Here is a 17,614-nt window from a genome sequence, read left to right on the forward strand (position 1 = left end):
CCATCGCCTGATGAATGAATCAAGAAGATGTGGTATATATTCACGATGGAGTACTACATGGCAATGAGAGGGAATGACATATGGCCCTTCGTAGGAAGGTGGATGGACCTTGAGGGTGTCATGCTGAGTGAAGTAAGCCAGGCAGAGAAGGACAGAAACCATATGTTTGCACTCATAGGTCTAGCAGGAAAACAAGAGAGACCTAATGGAGAACCAGGGGGAACGGAGGAGGGAGAGAGAGTTGGGGAGAGAGAGGGTTGCAAAACTTGAGAGACCATTGAATGCTGAGAATGAACTGAGGGTTGAGGGGGAAGGGGGAGGGGGGAAAAGAGGTGGTGGTGATGATGGAGGGCACTTGAGGGGAAGAGCACTGCGTGTTGTATGGAAAACAATTTGACAATAAAATATTATGGAGAAAAAAAAATTTTGTGGCATTGGGCTATGGACCCCTGCTGGCAGAAAAGACAAGAGAGGGTTGATAAGGAAAAGACTGGGAGCCAGGCAGAGTGAAAAGGGAAGTCAATCATTTATTTGAGAAAATTCTTTCATATAGGCATGGGGGTGAGGGCACTGCCACAGGAATTTTTCCGTGAGGCAAATTTGCATAGATATGTTAGGGAATTCTCCAATAGCATAAAGCAAGAAAGTTTTAAGATCCCCTTCTTTTTGTTTGTAACAGATTTATTGACATAATTTACATGAAAAAATTCATCCTTTAAAAAGTATACAAGTCAGCGCTTTTTAGTATATTCACATAATTGTGTAGTCACCAACACATTTAATTTAAATCATTTTCATCTCCAACCCCAAGAAGAAATACTTTACTCATTAACAGTCACTCTCTGTCCACTTCTCAGCCCCTGGCAATCATTAATCTATTTTCTATCTCTATGGATTTGCCTATTCTGGACATTTCATAAAAGTGAAATCATATAACATCCCTTGAATCTGGCTTCTCTCATTTAGCACAGTGTTTTCAAGTTTCATCTATGTTGTAACAGGTACCAGTATTTCATTTCTTTTTATGGTTGAATAGTATTCCATTACAGGGATATACCATTTTGCTTATCCATTCATCAGTTGATGGATGATTGGGTTGTTTCTGCCTTTAGCAATTATGAATAAATCTTCTATGAATACATATGTACAAATTTTTGTTTAGAAATGTTTTCATTTCTTTAGGGTATATACCTAAGAATGGAATTGCTCTTGAGTTATACATAACTCTACATCAAGCTTTTTGAGGAACTCAGGCCCAACTTTTAACAATTTGAGTTTTTACTATGCCTTAGACTTTGTGTTGCTTTCCATGTTATGATTTTCTAACAAAAATTATGTAAAGTAATTACTAAATATTTTTATTCCTATTTAACAGATGGGAAAACTAAGCCTCATAGAGCTTATATCATCTGCATATCAGCTAGAAGTCCCAGAGCTAGGAAGTGAATGCTGTAGCTAGGATTTGAACCCAGGCAGTCTGGCTCCAGAGTTTTTGGAGGAGGGTATGGCCAGGCAGAAGTAAAACAATTCTTTATCCAAAAAATGATGATTTCAGATTAGTATATCCATTTTATACAGGAAATTTGGATTTTGGATTTCATTGACTGAAAGTGGGTAACAGTGGCAGACCCCATAGCCAAATGTCATGGGCTTGGTTCCAAGCTACATTACACAGTAATTATAAGACCTTAAATAATTTGTTTTACCAATATATGCCTGGGTTACCTCATATGCAAAATTATTAAATGGAATTTTTTCATAGGTCTGTTGTAAATATTAAATTGATTTAATATATATAATGTGCTTAGATTAGCGTTGGTATATATGGTAAGTGCTCAATAAATCTTAAAGATATATGGCCCAGTGTCCTCCCAAATTTTGCATCATGCACCCCATTAGTAAAACATTTCTTTTCTTTTTTGTATAGTTTATTGTCAAGTTGGTTTCCATATAATACCCAGTGCTCTTCTCCATAAGTGCCCTCTTCCATGTCCATCACCCTCCTTCCACTTTCCTCCTCTCCCTCCAGCCCTCAGTTTGTTTTCAGTATTCAAGAGTCTCTCATGATTTGCCTCCCTCCCTCTCCCTAACTCTTCCCCCCTTTCCCTTCCCATGGTCCTCTGTCAAGTTTCTCCTGTTAGACTTATGAGTGAAAACATATGGTATCTGTCCTTCTCTGCCTGCCTGATTTCACTTAGCATGACACCCTCGAGGTCCATCCACATTACCACAAAGGGCCAGATTTTATTTTTCTTAATTGGCAAGTAGTATTCCATTGTATGAATAAACCACATCTTCTTTTTTTTTTTCTGGTAAAAGAGAATTTTATTTTACTTTACATTATTTGTTTATTATTATTATTATTATTATTATTATTATTATTATTATTTACGTAGTTTATTGTCAAATTGGTTTCCATATAACACCCAGTGCTCTTCCCCACAAGTGACCTCCTCCATTACCACCACTCCCCTTCTCTCTCCCACTCTCCCTTCAAACTTTGGTTCGTTTTCAGTATTCAACAGTCTCTCAGGTTTTGCGACTCTCTCTGTGTCCAACTCTATTTCCCACTTGCCCTCTCCGTGGTCCTCCGTTAGGTTTCTCCTTTAAGACGTATGAGTGCAAACATATGGTATCTGTCATTCTCCGCCTGATTTATTTCGCTTAGAATGGCACCCTCGAGGTCCATCCACTTTGCTACAAGTAGCCAAATTTCATTCTTTCTCATTGCCATGTACTATACCATTGTATGTATGTATACACACACACACACACACACACACACACACAAACACACACACATACAACATCTTCTGGATCCATTTAACAGTTGATGAACATTTAGGCTTTCCATGATTTGGCTATTGTAGAAAGTGCTGCTATGAACATTGGGGTACATGTGCCCCTATGCATCAGCACTTCTGTATCCCTTGGGAAAATCCCTAGCAGTGCTATTGCTGGGTCATAGGGGAGTTCTATGGATAGTTTTTTGAGGAATTTCCAAGCTGTTTTCCAGAGCAGCTGCACCAGTTTACATTCCCACCAACAGTGTAGGAGGGTGCCTGTTTCTCCACATCCTCGCCAGCATCTATAGTCTCTAGATTTGTTCATTTTAGCTGCTCTGACTGACGTGAGGTGGTCTCTCAGTGTGGTGTGGTTTTGATTTGTATTTCCCTGAAGATTAGTGATTCTGAGCATCGTTCATGTGCCTGTGGGCCACCTGGATGTCCTCTTTGGAGAAGTGTCTGTTCATGTCTTCTGCCCATTTCATCGCTGGATTATTCATTTTTCAGGAGTGGAATTTGGCGAGTTCCTTGTAGATTTTGGATACTAGCCCTTTATCTGATATGTCATTTGCAACTATCTTTCCATTCTGTCAGTAGCCTATTAGTTTTCTTGATTGTTTCCTTTGCAGTGAAGAAGCTTTTTATCTTGATGGGGTTCCAATAGTTCCTTTTTGCTTACATTTCCCTTGCCTTTCGGGATATGTTGAGTAGTAAATTGCTGCAGTTGAGGTCAAGGAGGCTATATCCTACTTTCTACTCGAGGCTTTTGATAGTTTCCTGTCTCACATTCAAGCCCTCTAACCAATTTGAGTTTATTTTTGTGAATGGTGTCAGAAAGTGGTCTATTTCCATTCTTCTGCATGTTGCTGTCCAATTCTCCCAGCACCACCTGCTAAAGAGGCAGTCTTTTTCCATTGGATACTCTTTCCTGCTTTGTCAAACATTCATTGGCCATGCTTATGTGGGCTCACTTCTGGGTTCTCTATTCTATTCCATTGTTCCATGGGTCTGTTTTTGTGCCAATACCATATTATCTAGATGATGACAGCTTTGTAGTAGAGGCTAAAGTCTGGGATTGTAATGCCCCCCGTTTTGCTTTTCTTCTTCAATACTTTAGCTTCAATTACTTTAGCTATTTAGGGTCTTTTGTGGTTCCATACAAATTTTAGTATAGCTTGTTCTAGCTTTGAGAAGAACGCTGGTGCAATCTTGATGGGGATTGCATTGAATTTGTAGTAATAACATTTTAACAATCTTTATTCTTCTGTTCCATGAATAGGGAATGTTTTTTCCAGTTCTTGGTGTCTCCTTCAATTTCTTTCATACGTTTTCTATAGTTTTCATCACAAAGTCTTTTAAATCCTTGGTTAGGTTCATTCCTAGGTATTTTATGGTTTTTTGCTCAATTGTGAATGGGATCAGTTTCTTGATTTCTTTCCACTGCTTCATTATAGATGTATAGGAATGCAAACGATTTCTGTACATTGCGTTTATACCCTGGAAATTTCTGAATTCATTTATCAGTTCTAGAAGGCTTCTGGTGTGTTTTCCATGTAGAGTATCATGTCATCTGTGAAAAGTAAAAGTTTGAATTCTTATTTGTCGACTCTGATGCCTTTTATTTCCTTTTGTTGTCTGATTGCTGATGCTAGGATTCTAGCACTATGTGGAACAACAGTGATGAGAGTGGATACCCCAGTCGTGTTCCTGATCTAAGGGGGAAAGCTCTCAGGATTTCCCCATTAAAAATGATATTAGCTGTGGACTTCTCATGAATTGCTTTTATAATGTTTAAGTAACTTCCTTCTATTCCGACTTTCTCAAGGGTTTTTATTAAGAAAGGGTGCTTTATTATTTCAAATGCTTTTTCAGCATCTATCAACAGGAACATATGGCTTTTATCTTTTCTTTTGTTAATGTAATGCATCACATCGATGGATTTGCGAATATTGAACCAGCCCTGTAACCCAGGAATGAATCCCACGTGATAATTCTTTTCATGTGTTGTTAAATTCGATTTGCTGGTACCTTGTTGAGTATTTTTGCATCTGTATTCATTCAGGATATTGGTCTGAAGTTCTCTTCTTTTCCTGGGTCTCTGGTTTGGTTATCCAGGTGATGCTGGCTTCATAGAACGAGTTTAGAAGTTTTCCTTCTATTTCTATTTTTTGCAATACTTTGAGAATGGGTATTAGCTCTGCTTTAAATTTCTGGTAGAATTCCCCTGGGAAACCATCTGGACCTGGGCTCTTATTCATTGGGAGATTTTATATAACTTATTCCATTTCTTTTCTGGTGATCAGTATATTCCTGCTATGTCTTCTCGTTTGAATTTTGGTAGTGCATGTACCTTTAGGAATTTGTCCATTGCTTCTAGGTTGTCCAGTTTGTCGGTATATAGTTTTTCATGGTAATCTCTAATGATTGCTTGTTGTCTAAGGGATCGGTTGTAATAGATCCATTTTCATTCACGATTTTGTCTATCTGGGTGCTCTCTCTTTCCTTTCTAAGAATCCTAGCTAGACATTTATCAATTTTGCTTATTTTTTCAAAAAAACAACTCTTGGTTTCTTTTTTTAAAACAGTATATTGTCATATTGGTTTCCATATAACACCGAGTGCTTCTTCCCATAAGTGCCCCCCACCATGACCATCAACTGCCTCCCTCCCTCCCCATCCCCTTTCAGTCTATGGTTCGTTTTCAGAATTCAATAGTCTCCCTTGATCTGTGTCCATCACTCTCCCATGCTCTCTTCCCCTCTTCCTCTCCCCATGGTCCCCTGCCAGGTCTCTCCTGTTAGACCTATGAATGCAAACATATGGTATCTATCCTTCTCTGCCTGACTTATTTCGCTTAGCATGACACCCTCGAGGTCCATCCACTTTGCTACAAATGGCCATATTTCATTCTTCCTCATTGCCATATAGTACTCCATTGTGTGTGTGTGCCTGTGTATATATATATATATATATATATACCACATCTTCTTGATCCATTCATTAGTTGATGGACATTTAGGCTCTTTCCATGATTTGGTTATTGTAGAAAGTGCTGCTATGAATATTGGGGTACATGTGCTCCTATGCATCAGCACTTCTGTATCTCCTGGGTAAATCCCTAGCAGTGCTATCGCTGGGTCATAGGGGAGTTCTATCCCTAGTTTTTTGAGGAACCTCCACACTGTTTTCCAGAGTGGCTGCACCAGTTTACATTCCCACCAACAGTGTAGGAGGGTGCCTGTTTCTCCACACCTTCACCAGCATCTATAGTCTCTTGATTTGTTCATTTTAGCCACTCTGCCCAGTGTGAGATGGTATATCTCTGTGGCTTTGATTTGAATTTCCCTGATGATGAGTGACAATGAGCATCCTTTCATGTGCCTATTGGCCATCTGGATGTCCTCTTTGGAGAAGTGTCTATTCAGGTCTTCTGCCCATTTCTTCACTGGATCATTCATTTTTCGTGTATGGAGTTTAGTATGCTCCTTGTATATTTTGGATACTAGCCCTTTATCTGATATGCCATTTGCCACTCTCTTTTCCCATTCTGCAAGTTGCCTGTTAGTTATTTTGATTGTTTCCTTTGCCTTGCAGAAGCTTTTTATCTTGATGAGGTCCTAGTAGTTCATTTTTGTTCTTGATTCCCTTGCCTCTGGGGATGTGTCAAGGAAGAAATTCTTGCGATTGAGGTCTAGGAGGCCATTTCCTGCTTTTTCCCCAAGGGTTTTTATGGTTTCCTGCCTCACATTCAGATCCTTTATCCATTTTGAGTTTATTTTTGTGAATGGTGTCAGAAAGGAGTCTAATTTCATTTTTCTACATGTTGCTGTCCATCTCTCACAACACCACCTGTTGAAGAGGCTGGCTGTTTTCCATTGGATACTCTCTCCTGCTTTGTCAAAGATTAATTGGCCATACACTTGTGGGCCCAGTTCTGGGTTCTCTATTCTACTCCATTGGTCCATGTGTCTGTTTTTGTGCCAATACCATACTGTCTTGATGAAGACAGCTTTGTAGTAGAGGCTAATGTCTGGGATGGTGGTGCCTCCCGTTTTGGTTTTCTTCTTCAATATTACTTTGGCTATTCGGGGTCTTTTGTGGTTCTGTACAAATTTTAAGATAGTTTGTTCTAGCTTTGAGAAGAATGCTGGTGCTACTTTGATGGGGATTGCATTGAATATGTAAGTTGTTTGGGTAATAATGACATTTTCACAATGTTTATTCTTCCAATCCATGAGCATGGAATGTTTTTCAATTTCTTTGTGTCTTCTTCAATTTCCTTCATAAGTCTTCTATAGTTTTCAGCATACAGGTCTTTTACATCGTTGGTTTGGTTTATTCCTATGTATTTTATGGTTTTTCGTGCAATTTTGAATGGGATCTGTTTCTTGCTTTCTCTTTCTATTGCTTCTTTTTTGGTGTATAAGAATGCAACTGATTTCTGTACATTGACTTTGTACCCGGCAACATTACTGAATTCATTGATCAGTTCTAGAAGGCTTCTGGTGGAGTCGATCGGGTTTTCCATGTAGAGTAGCATGTCGTCTGCAAAAAGGGAAAGTTTGACTTCTTCTTTGCCGCTTCTGATGCCTTTTATTTCCTTTTGTTGTCTGATTGCTGATGCTAGGACTTCCAACACTATGTTAAACAGCAGTGGTGAGAGTAGACTCCCTGTCGTGTCCCTGATTTCAGGGAGAAAGCTCACAGTTTTTCCCCATTGAGGATAAAATTGGCTGTGGGCTTTTCATAAATGGCTCTTATGATGTTTACATAAGTTCCTTCTATCCCAACTTTCTCGAGGGTTTCTATTAAGAAGAGATGTTGTATTTTGTCAAATGCTTTTTCAGCATCTATCCACAGGATCATATGATTTTTTTCTTTTGTTTTGTTGATGTGGTCTATTACATTAATGGATTTGCTAATATTGAATCAGCCTTGTAACTCAAATAAATCCCTCTTGATCATAATGGATAATACTTTTTATATGCTGTTGAATTCGATTTGCTAGGATCTTGTTGAGTATTTTTGCATCTGTATTCATTATGGATATTGGCCTGTAGTTATCTTTTTTTCTTGGGTCTTTGCCTGGCTTAGATTTTGATTTTACAGTTTTTCTAGTTTGTTGAAATTGGCCCTGATTGCAATATACTTTCCTCTTAGGACTGCCTTTGCTGCTTCCCAGAGATTTTGGATTGTTGTATTTTCGTTTTCATTTGTTTCCATATATTTTTTATTTTCTTCTCTCATTGCCTGATTAAACCAGTCTTTCTCTCGTAGGGTGGTTTTTAACCTCCCTATTTTTGGGAGGTTTTCTAGACTTTTTCCTGTGGTTCATTTCAAGTTTCATAGCATTGTGATGTGAAAGTGTGCATGGTATGATCTCAATTCTTTTCTATTTATTGAGGGCTGTTTTATGACCCAGTATGTGGTCTATTTTGGAGAATATGCCATGTGCACTCGAAAAGAAGTTGAATTTCCTAACTTCAGGATGCCGAGTTGTAAAAAGATCTATTAATTCCATCTGTTCCAATGTGTCATTCCGGTCCATTGTTTCTTTGGTGATTTTCTGTGTGGTTGATCTATCCATTGCTGTCAGTGGAGTATTAAAGTCTTGTGCAATTAGCACATTCTTATCAATAAGATTGTTTTTCTCTGTGATTAATTGTTTGATGTATTTGGGCACTCCTGAATTTGACACATAGATGTTTATGATTGATAGCTCTTCCTGATAGGGAGTTCCTGTAATTATTATATAATGTCCTCCTTCATCTCTTGATACTGCCTTAGATCCGGTATGTTGTCTAGATCTGCCCTGAGCAAGTGTGTGGCTGTGACTACTTCCTGGAGATTCTTCAGGAGAGAGTTCCTTCGTTTTGTCATTTTGGCTAGTTTTTTGTCTCTTGTCAGTTTTAAAAAGCCTATTGTACACTGTGCACCTGTTAATATTGCTCTGTTAAAGGTGGCTTATTGACTGTCCAGGGCCTGTCTTTTCAAGAAATATTCTTTTAATGGTGTCTCTCAGTATCTCTTGTTGTCCCTTTGATTTTTTTATTTCCCTACTCAACGATATTTGGGTCTCTCCATCATGCGCATTTTGGCTTGATTGTTGGGGTAGCCCTGAGAAGGAAAGCAGACAGAGAAACACAAAGTGAACAGAAGCACGCAAATGCACAGATAAATCCAACAAATGAACAAATTAAAAGTAAGGAAGGAAGAAAAGAAAATGGAGAGGAAAGAGAAGAAGAGAAGAAAAAAAAGAAAGAAAAAATTAAAGTAGAGCATATGCAACAAAGGACAATGAACTGTCTAAAAGTGTTTAACCAGTTGAGGTGAGAGAAAAGGATGAGATATGGGAGAATATATCTGGATGGCAAGAGGAAGAAAAAAAAGGAGGGAGAAAGGAAAAAGGAAAATAAGGATTAAAAATTAAAAAAAAAGTTTTTAAGTAGAAAAGGTAATAATAAAAAAATAAGTACAAAAAAAAAAAAAACCCAGCAGCTCCCCCTCACAGATAGGTTTGGTTTGGTGTAGTAGGTCTCGGGGGCTGCTCTTGGAGGCCCCGCTGTGGTAGTTGTGGAGGATGAATGGCCGTATCCTAAGCTCCGCTGGTACTAAGTGCTGCAGGCCACTCTATTGAGTCCAATCTCCTTGTGCTGCAGCTGAGGCAAGCTGTATTTTCCAGGCTCTCCTCGTTTCAAAATCCTAGTCAATGCACTTTTATACTACCACAGGTAAGATGTACTTGCTTTGGGGGCCCCTGGGTGGCTCAGTCGGTTAAGCATCCGGCTTCAGCTCAGGTCAGATCTCACGGTTCGTGGGTTTGAGCCCCAAGTCGGGCTCTGTGCTGACAGCTAGCTCAGAGCCTGGAGCCTGTTTCAGATTCTGTATCTCCCTCTCTCTCTGACCTTCCCCTGCTCCAGCTGTCTCTCAAAAATAAATAAAAAAGCATTAAAATTTTTTAAAAATGTACTTGCTTTGGCAGCTGGCTTCTTAGCCAGGATCTAGTAGGGGTGGGAGCAGTTTCTCTTGCTGCTGGAAGGGATTTGTGCTGCAGCTGCCTGAGGCTCAGGGCACTGCCAAAAATGAGCTGTATGCTCCTGGAGCCAAAGCATGCACCCCCGCCTCCCGCCACAAACTCCATGCGGGGATCACATACAGGTGGGGGCTTTTTCCCCCCATTAGCACCTGGGATTCGGGATTTGTGCAGCCAATGCTGGAGGTGAGATGTGCTGTGTAAATGAGGTGTGTGCTCCCACTCCCACAGCGGAGGTTGAATGCACGCCCCCAGGGCCGCCCCGCAGACTCCCTGATGGGATGGCGCAGGAGTGGAGGCTTTTTTTCCCCTTGTGCCACCTGGGTTCGGGATTTGGGCTGCCCAGCAGTTATATATGGAGTGACAGTTTTTCTCTCCATGCAGGGTTAAATGTTCTTTATCGCTTCTCTAGATACAGTACTATGAGCATGTTCAGTTTCTCTTTCTCTTCTCTTTGTGTCTCAGGGGCTCTGTGCACTTTCCTTGTGTTGGGCTGGGGCTCCCACCTCCCCTGCCCCTCTCCAGCTGGCCCGTTTTCCAATCTCCCCAGTTTGCACTCACTCACTCAGGAATCTTTGAGGTTGTCTTCTTTCTGGAGTCTGTATTTTCTCCTTCCACTCTTGCAGATGAGAGTAATATCCTTCTCAGTTCGATAGATGGGGCAGACGAAGTTTAAAGAGCTCCCTTCCTCTCCGCCATCTTGGCTCCTCCTTCTATTATTCATTTTTTTAATGCTAGTTATACTCAAGTAAACTGATACTATGAGCCTGTAATTTGAAAATAATTTTACTGCATTGCCTTGCGTCAATACCACATTTTCCTACTGGGATTTCTTGGCATACCAAGGAAGGTGTCCTGGTGCTATGCGATTCTCTGCTGCTGCCTGAAATGTCACTATTTCGTTATTTCCTTTTGTCTAAATAGTTCTTTCTTATTGTGTCTCATTCAGGAAGGGAGATACTTTATTTGAAGTTCCTGTTTTATACAATCAGACACAATTCCAAATTGAATAAAGCACCAATGCTTCAGTGAGAATGTTTACAACTTCATACAGTCCATAGTGAGCCCAACTCATGTGGCTAAACTAAATCTCCCCAAGAAGCACATCTTCTAATATGAGGGGAGTAAGTTAAACAGGTAAGTGAAGGCAGACAGTAACGGGTGTGTTATTAAACCAGCTACTGTAGAGTAGGCAGTTGAACCCTAATCCTTAAACTCCAGGGAAAAGTGTCAAATACACTTTTGAATTGTCACACTTGAGGAGCAGAGGATTCGGGACAATTATAACTTCCCTCACCAGTCATTCATTAAGGGCTACTCAAAGGACCAGGAAAACAGTAATCCCTGTTATGGTTATAAATCCCTGTTATGGTCTGTTATATTCTAGACATACATATATAGGATTGAAAATTAGTGTGGGTTGCTTTAGCTAAGGCTGAACAGGAGACAGAGGGTATGGAATCTGGTGACCAGGACGTTGAACATTAATGAAGGTTCTAGCTGAAGCTCTACTTGTGGTTGGTTTGCTATGAGAGCTTGGAAACTCCCATCCCTCATCCCAAAAATTCAAAATTACAGAGAAATTTGTACCTGAATGCAGTTTACCATTCATAATCACAATACAAGTAAGAGCTGTAACTAATTTGCTTTTTTTTTCTAAATTCTCCAACATGGAAGTTTTAGGCATGCAGGAAAAAATTTTTGTGGTTTAATAAATAAATGAATACAGAGCCTTTTACTCAATGGACCTAACCTGTCAGGATTTTAGTCATGTCATTCTCTTCTCTTGGAATACCCTCTATCTATTTCATTTTCCAACCTCTGCCCCATGAATTTTCCACATGTGTGTAAATGTAAACTTTCTTCTTACCCAAAGAGAGATCCTACCTTTACTCTCATCTTCTGGGAGGTAATCGTTAAGTGCTTGGAATGTTCTGTCTGATAGGAATGCTTTTGTTTGCCTGGAAACCTTGGGTCACCTAACAGCCTAAAAATGTGATTTAGGGTGGCATTTTTGGCCACACCAAAGATGTGATTTAGGGTGGGGCTCTGGTTTACCTGACACCAGTCCACTTCCTGAGGAATCTGGAGACTGGGATCAGCTACAGAGGCAGTGATGGAGCCCCAATAAAATCTGTAGAAGCTTGAGTGAACTTCTCTTCCTAGCAATACTCCATGCAAATTGTCACATAGTGATGCCAAATAAGTAACACTGTCTCAAGTCCACAGGGAAAGGACAACTGAAGCTCTCTATTTGATACTTTCCTGGACTCTTCTATGGTTTCTTCCCTTAACTGATTTTAATCTGCACTCTATAGGTTTCATAAACCATGACTATAACAGTTAGTTCTGTGAGTCTGTCTAGTGAATTATCAAACCTAGGCGTGGTATTGGGAACCCCTGGACTTGCAATTGGTGTCAAAAAGAAGTATGTTCTTATGTGGACTGTTTTCCCTACCTTCTCAGTTGCCCTAACCTTCACAACATGGTAGAATTTTCCCTGTCTTCTGAGGCCTAGTTCAAACCTTTCCTTCTTTGGTAGGGGTTTCTAACGTTCATCCATATTTAGTTCTCCTTCCCTTCTGAACATGTAGGATTTTTATAGTTTCCTGCTCCCTTGAAGTTTTATGAGGCCATATGATCAGTTCTGGCCCTTTGGAATGTGACTGAAAGCAGGGATAGAGAATTTAAGTGTAAGTGGGAAATGCTCTAGGGCTCTTTCTCCAACAGTGATGATTATGGAAGTATGTGTTAAGATGGAGGTATAGCAAGGCAGAAGCAGCCCAGACCATGTACTGTCATATGGAAAATAGCTGATTTGGAAAGTTATTGAGACCTACAGAAATATTTGCATGGGAAGAAATAAAACTCTTGTATATTAAGCCATTGAGATTTGGGGAATATCTGTTCCTGCAGCACAACTAAACTTGTTCTTCTGGTTAAAAAGATTTCCTCAATCAGCATTAACGACTCCATTCTCTGAGTCCCTCCAGGCCCCCATCCATCCCTGTTATGACCCATTCTTATATGTACTTACTAAACTCTGAGTAACCATTGATAGAAACTTTATATTAGTCATCTTGGTATCCCTAAAAGATCTGGCCCAGATTCATACTCAGAATATGTGGGTTGAATCTCATTCCTCTGGTTTACAGATCTGTGAAGAAGCATGGCTATTGCAGAGATGGACATAGCATCATCTAGGAAGCTGCCTTAAATGACATATTGATGAGCTAACTAGAAATAACAGAGGTTTCTGAAGAACACATGGCTACTGTATGCCCATGTACCATCTTACCCCTGCCCTTTCTCAACTATATGCGAAAACAATGTCCCTGTGACACTCCTGGAGGAGGAGGCCATAGCCCAGGACAGAAATGGAAGAGATAAAACAAGAATAGTGTGATTCCAGGGGATATGACTCTTTCAGCCAAATGTCCCTCTTCAATTATGAAGCAAATCTGGCTGATTTAATCTACCTATGGCCAGGCAAACTGTTGTCCTGCAGGTACTTAGGACTCATGCTAAGAAGTCTCATTTTGCTATCTTGGGCCTGGCAGGGAAAGACCTGGGGAAGTAAGATCTACTTCTTCAGCCCCATATCTTAAAAGCCTCTGGAAGCCAGTAGTGAGCATGTCAAAATGTATAAGGAAATCCCAAAGGGGCCAAAATCTAAATGGGCCAAACTTACTTCAGTGGCTGAAATACTGAATAAGTGGAGACCTTGGTCTTTCACTCACTTGCTATCAGTACTAGGGATAAAAGGACCTCTGGTTGCAGTCACATGTAGAGGTCTCTCAAGGAGTAGAGTACAGGGAATTAAACTTATTCATATGTTAATACAAGCTTATTTCATATTTTTGCTTCCAGCCCTTCCCCAACCCATGCAAAGAATACTGAGAGCAAGTATCTCTGAACTTAGATCAGTTTGAATGGGAGTTGGATTTAAGTGATGAATACTCACAGCATGGTAACCTTGACTAGTCACTTCAAATGAGCCTCTGGCTTCTCCTGTGTGAAATGTGGTTATTAACCCCATAGCCAAATGGTTGTCAGGAGGATTACATGAGACCCTATATATGGTAAGTTCACTGAAAATAGGATAAATTGTTATATTTAAACAAGTCACTGGCCTCCTACATCAGACCCTGTATAAAGATACATCAGGGATGACTTGTTCTAGGAAGAGGACTTTGCCTGAAAGCTGGGAGGAGTCTCCTTTCTCCATTCTAGCTCTGGCCATCTGGGCACACCACAGATCTCTCTCTCCACTACTGAGCCTCCCAGAAGATCCTGAGAAAAGTAGAATAAGAAGCCCTCATCCTTGATACAATGATCTTGGGATGGGTTAAGGCCTTTTCCTTTTGAAAACCTCCTAAAAAGTGATACTTTAAATCTATAATCCCTTCTATTTCCAGTCAGGGGAAGAAATTTAGAAATTAGAAAAGGCAAATTGAGGGCCCCTGGGTGCCTCAGTCAGTTAAGCATGTGACTCTTGATTATTGGCTCAGGTCATGATCTCATGATTTTTGAGTTCCAGCCCTGCATCAGATTCTGTACTGATAGTGTGGAGCCTTCTTGGGATTCTCTCTCCCTCTCTCTTTGTCCCTCCCCAACTCACATACATATGCTTGCACTCTCACTTGCGCTTTCTCTCTTTCTCTCTCTCTCTCTCTCTCTCTCTCTCTCTCTCTCTCTCTCTCTCTCTCAAAATACACATTTAAAAAAAAGGCAAATTGGAAACTTAATTAGGCAAGTGGCACTTTCATCAACGAATATAGCAGCACTCTCCTCAGTGAATATAGGGTGCTTTGTAACAAAACTGAGAGCACCAAGTGGATAAATGCTCTTAGCAAATTAGCTTGTAAGTAGTAGAGCCATTCTTTTTGGTGATGAGACATGTTCGATTTTAGGTACCTTAGGAGAATCAGTATCTTAGGAGAGATCTCAGAGTATAAGATCCCGAGCATTTTTCTCCCCACTCTCCATTCTAGAACCACCAGATGGTAGTAAGGGAGTACTGAGACCAGAGACAGTCCTCTTGCTCTGCAGGAAGTAATTGAGATTCACCTTTGGAAGCTGATGAGGCTGGAAAACAGCAAGACAGAGAAGGGACTACTGATAACTGAATTTTTTGAGTGTGATAAAAAAGATGTCAGAGCCCACGGGAAAGGGAAAGATGTTAAATTAAAAGAGATCCAAGAAATGGAGAAAGAGTAGTTTCCTGAAGGATATGTTTTAATAATTACTTTCTTCAAATCTGGTATTAAGGGCATCTCTTAGTCCTAGATACACAGCGCTCACACCCTGACCCAGAGGTAACACAGCTGCTCCTCCTCGTAACTCTGTAGCTTGGAAAAATTACCTGATCCCTTTTAGTAAATAAGCACTTTATTGGGGCTTTTAGTCACTATAAAGGCAAGCAGGTGAGGCAGAACAAACCCACTATTAGGTCTCTGATGGGAAGATTAAGATGCCACATGGAGGCATTGTGGATAGCTAGGAGCATCTACTTGCAGGCAACACTATGATGAAAAAAAAAGCTGTAAGGTCACTCCACCTTCTTTGGGTGATGGTTAAGGAATGTGTCTACTTCTGAGGAGACAGATCAGCATATGATATGGCCTCTGAGTGGGTCCAAAAAGCAGCTTTTAAGCTTCCGTGAGTGCTCACGGTGGGTACTGGACTTATAGCTGCAAGGAAAAGAATGGGGTCAGGAATGGGTCAAGTTTTATCAAAGGGACAGGTGACATGAAGGACAGTCCCAGCTATAAAGATTCTTGAAGTATTCCTGGTTACAGGATCAAACTTGGTTCTTATGGCCCACTCTTCTAGAAAGCACATGAAAGTTCATAGTCTGACAATGGAACAGCAGGTTTGGCAGGCCAAGACTAGGTTGGGATAAATAGCCCCTCATCAGGAAAACTCCTTTTATTTTGCAACTAGTGAAACACACACACACACACACACACACACACACACACTCACACTGGCAAGAAAGCTATGACTGGAAGTGTATTTTTATTCTTTTATTGAACTCCATAAATATTTTCATAAGGCTTTGTGTCATTACAACATCATATTTTTGTTGTTAAACATTTTTTAAACACACAACTTTGACACTTGTTTGACAGAGTCAAACAGTCAGAATAAACAAAATAATAAACTGGCAAATGCAGAGCAGCAGGGGTAATCAAAATCACTGTTACCCATCTATCCACCCCAGCCCACCCCAGCCCCAAAGCACTAAAAGATCACTATTTGGCTTCACACTAGAATTGTTAGAATTCTCTTGTTGCTGTTCTTGATAAATCCATTAGAGTTATACACATAGAGAGAAGAGAAGAGAGGGAGAGGGAGAGGGAGAGGGAGAGGGAGAGAGAGAGAGAGAGAGAGAGAGAGAGAGAGAGAGAGAGAGAGAGAGAGAGAGAGAGAGGAGTTGGATTTCTGTGTTAGGACCATCCCACAGCAGGGCCCACAAAACACACTAGCAAAGCCTTTTGGAGAGCAAATCCAGGCCTCATTGAATTGAGGAAAGGGGAGCTCGGGGGCCATGCACACACAGAGGAGATTTACAGAGTTCTTGGGGAGAGCACTGCTGTGGGGACACGGAATAGACCTGGACCCTGATCTTAGGTAATAGGGCTCCACTTGGGGTTGTTGGTCACTGGTCTGCTTTGCTACTGTAGGCTGGGGGAACACTCCAACCAATGGCAAACTGATTTTTTGTTGTTTTCACAAGTTATTGGCATCTGGTGAGGCCAACGGTTTGGGTAGATGAGAGGTAGGTGGTAAGGTGGTAATACCCCTGATCCTGGAGCTCTGGGACAGGCTCAGGGGAGAAGGGCATAGAGGGAGGGTAGGAGACTTGGCTAAGAGATGTTGTAAGCCCAGGGACATGGCCAAACATCCCCTCTTGGTTTGCTCCTAGCCCCTGGAGAAATGTCATGGTTAAGCCTAGTGGAGAGGAAAGGAACGTAGGAAAAGGATGTATACTCAAGGGAGGCCTACAGAGCCATTGAAACACATGCTGTTTGCCAGGAAGGCCCTTTTAGCTTAGGTGCTGTGTATCACTTTCCTTGCCAAGGAGGCTTAAGTAGCTGAGTTATTTGTTGAGCACTCAAGGCCAGTCCCGAGCCCCAGCCCTCTGCCCCACTCAGGCTTACCCTTGGCTCACCCCATGAGTCTGATTTGAATGTAGTCAAATGGAAGCATAAACAACTTGTAATTTGATTCTCACAGAGGAAAAATTCCCAGGCTGGGCAGGGCCTGGTCTGGGTCAGGAGGCATAGAGGGGCAATCAAGTCAGCTTTGCTGAGGACCTCATGCAGCCATAGCTGCTGCTCAGTAAGCTGAGGTCCTTTCATGATGAAGTTTTCTCCGATAGAGTCCAGAACACACTCGCAATTTCCAGATTCCTCCCTTAAGTAGTTTTTCATAGCAGGGCTCATTATCACTTCTTTGTACTCCATTTCCATGGTGTTCAAGGTCTGTCCACTTGAAAGGGCTATGTGGGGTGGAGGAACAGGAACTCCTACAGCCATAGGGAGCCTGCTCCTTAGTGGGATAAGTTAGTTTTGCCCAAGTATAAAGCCTGCCTAAAATGAGCCTGAGAGTAGTGTCTCTAACTCAGATCTTTTCTCCACAAGGAAGAGTCCCCAGGGCTCTTCACATCCTTGCTTCCAATGTCCTAGGATGAGAGAATATTGGAAATAGGGCCTTCTTAGAGTCATAGAAGTTATTTAACTCTGCTAAAGCAGCAATTCTCCTGTTCCAGGAGAACAAGAGAAAGAAA

The sequence above is a fragment of the Suricata suricatta genome, chromosome X (assembly GCF_006229205.1).
Source record: "Suricata suricatta isolate VVHF042 chromosome X, meerkat_22Aug2017_6uvM2_HiC, whole genome shotgun sequence".
Lineage (NCBI taxonomy): Eukaryota > Metazoa > Chordata > Mammalia > Carnivora > Herpestidae > Suricata > Suricata suricatta.